Below are 7,154 nucleotides of genomic sequence, written 5' to 3'. Positions count from 1 at the left end.
CAAATGCATTTATAGTTTGTGGTTTCTCAGATGTTTGCAATGTATTGATATTACTCCAAATGCATATGTGTCCCATTCTAGTTTCATAATATGTATCCATGACATTCTTGAGCACAATGCACTCTACTACTAAACATATGTAAATAGTAACAATGCACAAGCTCCTCTTGCATCATCTTAGTCATATTGTACAAATCTTAATTTTTTGTGTCAACTATGTATAGAAATCTACACTTTAATTAGATACATATTACTATCCCACGAAGAATATCTCTAGAAAAATAGATAACATTGAAGTTAAGTTATATCTTCGAATTCAATTATTCATAGCAAAAACTAAGAAATGTTGCTCGTTGTCGACAGGTTTTCCTCTCTCCACATTACATGAGTCTGAATACTCTAAATGCATCTGCTATAACATACCCTCCAATAGATGAATTCTCTAAAATTCCACAATCTAGTGTCCTTGAAAAAATCCTACAACTCCCAAGTGAATGCCAAAGAAAAATATTGGAAAGCTATTTTTATGACAACCATGCTACAACGTTTCAATACAATGGATGGGGAAACGTTGAGCCGATACAAGAGACCAATGAAATTCATGTTCTATCTCTATTCATGACAAATGGAGAATTAATTTACCTAAAATATCTCTAGTGCAAGTATATAGGGAAGTTCATATAATAATTCGTTGTCAAGATATTTTAGTCTATTTCTCTTACAAAAATCGTACTGTAGAAGAATTGACTACCATTTTCAATCCAACATGCAAAACATTGTTTTGTCAACTATCACCATTTAGAGAAACTAATGAAAGCGACACACTTATATGCATAATAAACCTTCTCAAATCATATCAAACTCTTTCACTTGAATGGATTATAAGATATGATAATATAGAGCTTGTAGGACAATGGTATGATGATGATACAGGAACCCTAGCAACTAAAACCATAAAGCACCATTACTCATACCATTATTTGTTTGAATTTGCAAATAGTGGCATGTCACCTGGCATTCATCTTGTAGCAAATATTAGAAGATGGTGCATCCTAAATGGATGAATTAATTGTTACGTCATGAAAATTGCCACAAGCAAATACTTATGATGTATAAGATTAGCCTCCATTTTTCAATAGTTAAAAAATCTAGAACAATATGTATCTTCTCATTTGCATCTCAATAATATGTGCATATCTAAGTTTACCTAACTATGTCTTTTACTACTATGAACTAGTAGCAATTTCATCAATTGCATTTGACATGGAAGGCTAATAATCTCCTCTTGGAAGTTTGTGATCTTTTTTCAATACATAAATTTCTTCATTAGAAATCTCACAGTCTATGAATAATGCACTATTAGTTCCATTACGAAGCTATGAGGAGCAACTCAAAATAATGAATGCATTGAAAGGGTGAATGTTAGTAGTTCAACTTATGATGGATCTGATTGAAATTCTCTAATTTAAGATAGTTGCAACAATGTCTTGTTATAATTAAAGTAGAAGCATGTAAAGTTCCCTTGTATACATAGTCGTAATATTGTCCACGCCTACTCATGTATATTACTATAGATAAATTAACATTTATATCTTTCAACTTTTGTGAATTAAGAATTTTATTTTAAACAAATCTTTCAAATTCTTCCCTTATTGAACCACATGGAGAATTTGAAGAGCAAGATGTAGGATGGAATATATAAAATAAATTTGTTCATCCATTTCACATTGAGCCATAATCTGCTTTTCAGTGGCAAGTTGAAGTGAATATATTCATGTGGTAGGGTTGACACATTTGAGGGACACGTCTATTCTATATAAATTTTAGTTTCACATCGAGAGCCATTCAAGTTGTTCACAAGTCACTGTGTGAAATTCTTAGAGGACAATGGAACTTCTTGAAATAGTATTGGGAGTTGGATTATGCTCTCTCTTGGTTCTATTTTTCATTTTGAATGAAACACCTACTCTCATTTCTTTTTTGGCTTTGAATGTAGTACTCTTCTATGCAATTCTCTATGTATTGGAGAAATATATGTAATGTCCATAGACAAGAACAAATTCACAAACAATAAAGTAAACATTATAACATTCAAATGTAGTAAATGTTGATGATGTCATGACATGACTACATCACAAATCTAATGAATAAGTGCAAGTTGTAGTTAAAGTAATTAAAAATTATAAAGTATGATGGTAAATAAATTGTTATTACTTGTTTATAATGTGTCTTAAATTTTAAAGCATAATTGTATATTCATTCATGTTTTCTATATGATATTGATAAAAAATCCCCTTTGTAATAACAAACTAACTGTGTAGTTGTTATAACAAAGGGTGCTGACAATGTTTGAAAATAATGACTTCTCTCTATTTCATCTATTGAAATAATCTTGTTTATGTAAATTGTTTATTCTCTTCACAAAAGCAGTAAAAACCATGACTACTTTGACATCAATACCAATTGTTGATTTAGACAATGAAGAGACATCAACTTTTGAAAAAAATAAGCAGACCTCTTGAGAAAGAAGAAAATGTTCCAAGCATAAAAAGTACAAGGATGTGAGGAGATGACCTTGGGGTCGCTATGCTGTAGAGATAACAAACCCAGAGACTAAATGTCAACAATGGCTTGGAACATTTTGAACTCCTGAGAAAGTTGCAAATGCATACAGAGAAGCAACTCTCTTCATGAAAGGTGTAACAAAGTGTATAGATTGTCATATAAATTTGTTGGGAGCAAACAATGAGGTAATTCCTAGCGGTGACATAATGACAATGATAGAATCTCTTAGTCAAAGGAAGCATATTTCAACAAACATGGAAAGCCATATTTATGGAGAGCTGACTGATATCCCTTAAGCAAACTTTTTCCACTCACCATGCCTTTATGATATCACATTTGACAGTATACTAGTCCCTAATGCACAATGTTTACTAACATCTACAAATATGAATCATTGTCAATCTTGGCATACTCAATAGTTATAGTGTCCAACAAAATTATCTAACTCGTATGAACCCAACTAGTGGACACAATGTAGTTATCCTCAACAAGAACCATTATACATCATGGATACCCAGAATCCAAAATAAACATAACAACAAGAACCCATATCTTAGCCATATAGTACTTCAACCATTCATAAAGTTCTCACCAGAAAGCCAACATTAACATACAATTCCACTGTTGGAGATTCAAATTTTCACCAAGCAGTTGTTGGAATTCTCAAATCTGAAGATTCAAAATGGATGAAAGTACAAGGTAGCATTGGTATGTCCTCGAACCTTTTGCTACATTTTATATTGATAAATTAATTGATCAACATTTATATATATAAACAAATAGTTAGTATAATGAGAACATTGGCTCAATACATATCCTCATTTCTATCTACTACTTTATCTAATTGTATCATTCCACAATCTAATGTAGGAAATGATACTATGACAAGGCCTACAAGACAAGAAATACTACCATGGAACCCAACTAGCCCACTCATCTAGTCAAATGCATACAATTATGACTTGAGTTTAACAAACCTTGAACATAGTATGCACCATAGAAGCGGTTCTACCTATGCAACAGACAAAAAAAGAATATGCTCAACATATGGTGATTTGCACACCTCAGACAATCTTGACAATAAACACCTTGCATTGTATGAGAAAATTATTTTGGAAATGAACGTTATAAAGTGCAAGGTATCAGAAATTGAGAGCATTGTAACTAATATTAAAAATTGTCTATTTAATGGTCTCAATGGAAGTATCCACCCACTATGAAATGTCTTGAGACATTTATATAATAGGTCTTGTTATTTAACAAATTAAATACATATGATGTAGGAGGACAATGGTGTACAAACATAAAAGTGAATTTGCAAATTGAAGTTGACAACATAATAGAATTCTCATTGTTACATGTGGCTTTCTTATTTAGTGACAATATAATGGATTTACTTGAATCTAGCTTTTCAAAGAGAATTCAATAATATTTAAAACTTCAACAATGATTATTTGGAGAGTATAGAAAACACTATTCATAAAAAGTATTTATTTATCTACAAGTGTGTAAAAAAATATTGTTCCAATGTCTTTGACATATAATTTATTTAGAAATGTTATTATTTTGTTACTTAGATTATCAAATTTATTTGATTATTAACCAATCTTATAACTAGTCATTGTTTTCCAAGATTGAAAAAAATATTTCTTAAAAAAAAAATTCAAAAATAGTGTTAGCAAATATATCTTAGATCACATTGGTTTTTGGTACATGCCTATATTTCTTCGATTATCAAAGTTGTAGAATATTACAATTAGTGTATTTTACAATATAGGAACAATAAAAGATGTTTGTTCAACATGTAATAAATATATTAAGAAATATTTTCTATGATATAAGAATACTATGGAAGCTTATGAAAATAAACTCTTGCTACCTACAATTGCTTTCAATAGTGTAATAGGTCATGTGTAAATGAGAGGATTTGCAAATTACTATTGTCTATAATTGGAAACATCCTATATATCTAGTAATATTGGTTGAAATAGTATAATAGCAATATCTAAATGATAGGAGCTTTCGAGTAAACTAACAAAATTATCTACGAAAACTATTTTATTGTAAAGTGAGCCAATATAAATGAAACATTAATCTGAACATTGATTTCTAATCAATGTGGGATGCCAACCTATAGCATATGGTGTACAATTATAATTTAGAACATAAGTATCAACATAATACGTTTGAAACAAACAAACAAGTAGAACTTGCAATTTAACAATCTAGCAAACATAAAAATCAAACTCATTAGTAGAAGACTTCATTATATCAACAAATTGCAAAATTTGACATCTAAAAATAATGAAGGGAGACCAAAAGAAATGCAACTGTAATTTACGTACAAGTGACATTGACAAAACTCTTCTAAAGCATGGCTTATATAGGCCTCATGACTTCAAATACAATGTCGGTGATTGTTTATTTGATACATTTGAATATCTACTAAAATTTTGATATACATCAAACGAAATCGATAATGAAACAATAGATTTCTTCATTACTTGCCTCGAAAATGGTGATGAGCAAGCTATTGATTCCTATAACCATGAACTCCACCCTCAAAGCTTGAAAGAGCTCCACAATGTAGAAGACATTACCACTTATTTGCAGAGAATACGACTATCCACAAAGCCATCAAATAAGATAGAACAAAATGGTTTGTGGGGTGATATATTTTGCATACATTGGATATCAAAGTGGCTCAATATTTGTATATGTATTTGGTCTGCATCTTATGGAAAATGATATCTAGATTTCAACAATCAACTTGATTCTACTCCATTCAATATCCTATTTCATAATGCAAATCCTTTGTCAAGGCACTTTGAACCATTGCTAACCAATGCAATCTTAAAAAAAAATCAACATAATATTAAATTTCACAAATTTTAAAAATATGACAAGAAACAATGGCAAGACAACTCAGAGAAGGAAAAAAAAACATCAAAGAGCTACAATTTGTCTACCAATGATAAGCATAATATTGCAAACAACCAAGACAATATAACCTTGCGTGCAATGAAAATATTAATTAGGAATAAAGCTTGCAACATTAATCAACAAACAATTACAAATGAAAACATTAATATTTTCTTAACGAATAACCAAAATTATATAAAAGCACAAAACAATCCACAAGAACAATAAATAGTAAATGAAAATCAACTAAGACAACTTTGACACCAATTGATAAAAAAAATTCCATAGTAGAAGACACACCAAAATATCCTTGCACAATTTGTCAACTTCTTAATTTCAAGAACGATATAAAACAATTCAAAGAGGAACATAGAGTTGTATACCAAAATTTGACAAAATCTTACTTGTCACTACTCACCGAGTACATATGTAAAATATATAACGATTCTCTTTTAAAAAAAAACTTAAATATGTTGTTCCCCACAACATACGCAAAAATAAGCCATTACTAACTATACAAAAAATGACACAAGTAGAGGAACGTTTAGTTTCACTAAGAATTGCATTTGCACAAATTTGGGAATTAGGATATAAAAAGTATCAACATGATCTAACTGGTTTCATCATAAATATCCCTGTAAAAGTATACAATATTCAAAATTCTCTACCACTATCACTATCAAACACGACAACAATTGCAGTGGCTCTTAAAAGACAATTGCAATATAAAAATGCATTTCAAAAAGGCATGGTACGACCATATTTAATAATGTAAGATTTATTTGATTTAAGAAAGATAACCCTTTACCAAATGCAAAATGTAAAAATAAATGAAAAGTGGATAGAAACATTAGACATCAACAATGATGAGAATGCCTACGAAAACAAAAGTTGTTCTAAAAGTGAAAGTGAAAGCAATCTTAAATATGACAATCCAACTGGTTCTCTAATGCCTGGATACACAGACTCTATGTGTATCCATAATATGGATGACAAAATCATTCAAATTGCTCCTATTAATAATTGTTATCCTATTGGTATTTTCAAAGTATGCAGAAGAAATGAATTTCCCAACCCTTTTCTTCGATGAGCCACACAATATTGACATAATGGAAAATTTTAGTTATCAAAAAATGGCACAATGGGAACTACTTCATTACGACCAAGATTTTTCACTTCATAGAACAAATCTTTTTTCAAGGCCATAAAAATACTTATACATCAGGTCTTATCAACACTATGGATACAAATTAGAAAAGGACGCAAGTTACTTGCAAAAGATGCAAAGCAAAAACCAAATTTGGAAAAAATCTTAAAATCAGACATTGGATATGTAGATTTCAAAAGAATCTAAATATCCCTAGACTATATGCATCAATTGAAAAAAAAACATATTTGCTATGATTCAACAACTTGGACCACCTACATTTTTCCTCAATTTTACAAGTGTGAAGAGAACTGGGAGCCCCTAATGTTGACTCTCCAGTATTTGCATAAATTACATCAAGAAAAAACAAAAACAAGAGATACATTTCAATGCAATGACACTAACAAAATAATACTTCTCAAGAAAGACCCAATAACATGTGCAAGGTACTATCTATTGATATCTGATTGAAAAGATCATTTGATTAGAAAGATTGCTAAAGAAGGTTATGTGTTTCAAT

This window comes from Cupressus sempervirens, chromosome 6 (assembly GCF_028749045.1).
Source record: "Cupressus sempervirens isolate cs-2001-9-10 chromosome 6, ASM2874904v1, whole genome shotgun sequence".
Taxonomy (NCBI): domain Eukaryota; kingdom Viridiplantae; phylum Streptophyta; class Pinopsida; order Cupressales; family Cupressaceae; genus Cupressus; species Cupressus sempervirens.
This window is presented reverse-complemented; position numbering follows the sequence as displayed.